General features: G+C 34.0%; 1 non-coding gene across 1 annotated transcript; it reads left to right on the top strand.

Annotated features, from left to right (window-relative positions):
• The first annotated feature begins 1442 nt into the window (after window positions 1-1442).
• On the top strand, window positions 1443-1606 carry LOC136146212 (U1 spliceosomal RNA). Its single transcript, XR_010658939.1, has one exon. It is a non-coding gene; the product is annotated as a U1 spliceosomal RNA (small nuclear RNA).
• Window positions 1607-3514: the final 1908 nt, after the last annotated feature.

The raw sequence follows: 3514 nt of genomic DNA, 5'->3' as shown, positions 1-3514 counted from the left end.
AACTGAGTGACTTTCACTTTCACTTTTTTGCTTCAAAGGGAGAAATACACATCAATGTAATAATAATAGGGGCTATGCTACCTGACTTGCGTCTGTGGATGGATCATCCAGATAGAGTATCAATAAGGAAACATCAGCCTTAAATGACACCTTAGAACAGATGCACTTAACAGATATGTAATAACATTCCATCTAAAAGCAATGAAAGACATTCTTCTCAAGTGCTTATGGAAAGTCCCCCACAATATATCATATAAGGCAATAAAACAAGTCCTAACAAATTTAAGAAGATTGCAATCTTATAAAAAATCACTTAGAAAATCTCAAAAAACTACAAAAAAAAATAGAAATTAATGAGGCAACATTACACTTAATAACACAGAAATACAAAGGATTGAAAAAGACTACTACAAATAATTATATACCGACAAAATGGGCAACCCAAAATAAAGGGGTAAATCCCTAGAAACATAAAACCTACCAACTGAAGCATGAAGAAACAAAATCTGAACAGAAAGATCACTATGCATATTAAATCAGAATCAAAAACCTCCCAATAAAGAAAGTCGGGGTGAGACTGCATCACTTGTAAATTTTACCAAACATTCCAATAAGATTTAATACCTGTACTTCTCAAATTCTTGAAAAAATAGAAAAGGAGGAAACCCTTCCAAACTCTTACAAGGCCAGCATTATCATAATGCCAAATCAGACAAGAATGCCAACAAGAAAAAAACAAAAAAAATTAAAGGCCAGTATTCCTGATGAATGCACATGCAAGAATCCCAGACAACAATTAGTGAAGTAAATTCAATAATACATTAAAAGGATTGTTCACCATGATCAAATGGGATTCATTCCAAGAATGCAAGGGCGGTTCAACAAAGGCAAACCAATCAATGTGATACACTACATTAATAGAATGAAGGATAAAATTACACAATCATCTTAACAGATGAAGAAAAAGCACTTAACACAACTCAACACTGATTTTATGAACAAAGTTAGTATAGAGGAAATGTACCACAATAAAATATAGGCCATTAATGACAAGATTACAGTTAACATCATACCCAACAATATCATACCCAACAGCAAAAAGTTAAAAGCTTTTCCTCTGAGATCAAGAATAAGTACCTACTCTTGCCACTTGTCTTCAACATCACATTGGAATGCCTACCTAGATAAATTAGGCAAGAAAAAGAAAAAAAGGGCATCCAAATTGGAAAGAAAGAAGCAACATAGTTTCTATCTCCTGGTGACATATTACTGTATATAGCAAATACTAAAGACTCCACTAAAACTGTCAGAACTAATACACAAAGTCAGTAAGGTTGCAAGATTCATAAATACACAAAAGTGATTGCATTACTCTACACTAATAAGTTATTATCAGAATGTGAAATTAAGAAAACAATTTAAAAAAATAAGAAAACAGCACCATACTTACCTGGCAGGCGAGATACCATGGTCATGAAGGTGGTTGCCCCAGGGCAAGGCTCATCTATTGCACTCCAGATATGCTGGCCTCTGCGACTTCTCCAAATGTGGGAAACTGGACTGCATAATTTGTCGTAGTGGGGGACTGCACTGGTGTTTTCCTGTGAAAGAAAAGAAAGAAAATAATCCTATTACAATTGCATCAAAAAGAATAAAATACACAGAATTAAATTAACCAAGGAAGTGAAAGATCTCTGCACTGACAACTATAAGATATTGATAAAGGAAAATTGAATAATACACAAATAAATGGAAAGATATTCCAGGTTTATGGATGGGAAAAATTAGTATGTTAAATTGTCCATACCACTCAAAGCAATCTACAGGTTCTATGCAATTTCTATCAAAATTCCAATGGCATTTTTCACAGAAATGGAATAAATAATCCCAAAATTTATAGGGAATCACAAGAGATTGCAAAAAAGCCAAAGCAAACCTGAGGAGAGGTGGGGGAAACCAAGCTGGAAGCATTACATTCCCTGATTGCAAACTACATAACAAAGTTATAATAATCAGAACAATCACATTCCCATTAAATTTTAAAACTCATTTTTATTTTCCCCAATCTGATAAGCAAAAAATTCTCAATATATCTTAATTTGCATTTAAAAATAACTAAAATATAAAATAGCTAGTAAAATTTAGGGGAAAAAAGTATACTACTGGCTTTAAAACAGACATATTTATATATCAACACAATGTAGTAGAATCCAGAAGTAAATGAAGTGCCTATATATGCATGGGTTTATTACAGATTTCCTAAGTCATGTCTGACTCTTTGCAACCCCATGGACTGTAGCCCACCAGGCTCCTCTGTCCATGGAAATTTCCAGCAAGAATAGTGTAGTGTATTGTCATTTCCTTCTCTAGGACCCAAGAATACACAATGAGGAAAGGATAATCTCATCAAAAAATGGTGACGGAAAACTGGATAGTCACATGCAAAAGAATGAATTTAGGCTACTATTTTACACCATACATAACAATTAAGTCTGAATGTAACACATGAAACCATAAAACACCCGTTGAAAACATGGACATTAAACCTCCTAGAGGGAATTCCCTGGTGGGCCAGTGGTCCCTGCACTCTCACTATCAAGAGTCTGGGATCCATACCTGGTCAGGGAAAATAAGATCTCATCAGCTACAAGATGCAGTCAAATAAGTAAACAAACAGACACAAAAGACCCTGGACATCAGTCTTGGGGGTGATTTATAGATTTGACACCCAAAGCAAATGTAACAAAAGCAAAATAAACACAAGGAACTACATCAAGCTAAAACATTTTCACAACAAAGGAAACCATCAACAAAATGAAAGGGAAAAATATATGCAAATCATATATCTGATAAGACATCAATATCTGAAATATATAAAGAAATCATGCAACTCAGTGGGGGAAAAAAAAACAATCAAATAAGTGGGCAGAGTATTTGAATACACATTTTCCTCAAGAAGACATAAATATTGCTAATAGGTACATGAAAAGATGCTCAACATCACTAATCATTGGTGAAATGCAAACCAGAAATACAATAAGATATTACTTCACACCTGTTAGAATGACTATTATCAAAAAGACAAGAAATAACAAGCATCAGCAAGGATGTGGAGGAAAGAAAACTCCTGTGCGCTGTTGGTGGGAATATAAATTGGTACAGCTACTATGGAAAACATTATGGAGGTCCCTCAAAAACTTAAAAATGGAACATCCATACCAGCAATTCCACCTTTGGGTATTTATTTAAAGAAAAGGAAACAACTAATGTGAAAAGATACCATTGCAGCATTATTTGCCAAAGCCAAGATATGAAAAAACCTAAAGTGTTGATGTTCATTGATGGATGAAAAAGGATGAAGAAAATGAGACCATAAAAGATGGAGCCATAAAAAGAAGGAAATCTTGCCATTTGCAACAACACAAATGGACCTTGAGGGTATTATGCTGTGAGAAATAAGTCAAAGAAAGACAAATGCTGTATGATCTCACTTATATAGTGGAATCTAAAAAAT

Source organism: Muntiacus reevesi, chromosome 13 (assembly GCF_963930625.1).
Source record: "Muntiacus reevesi chromosome 13, mMunRee1.1, whole genome shotgun sequence".
In the NCBI taxonomy this organism is placed as follows: Eukaryota; Metazoa; Chordata; class Mammalia; order Artiodactyla; family Cervidae; genus Muntiacus; species Muntiacus reevesi.
The sequence above is the reverse complement of the archived record's forward strand: the minus strand, read 5'-3'. Positions and strand labels throughout refer to the sequence as shown.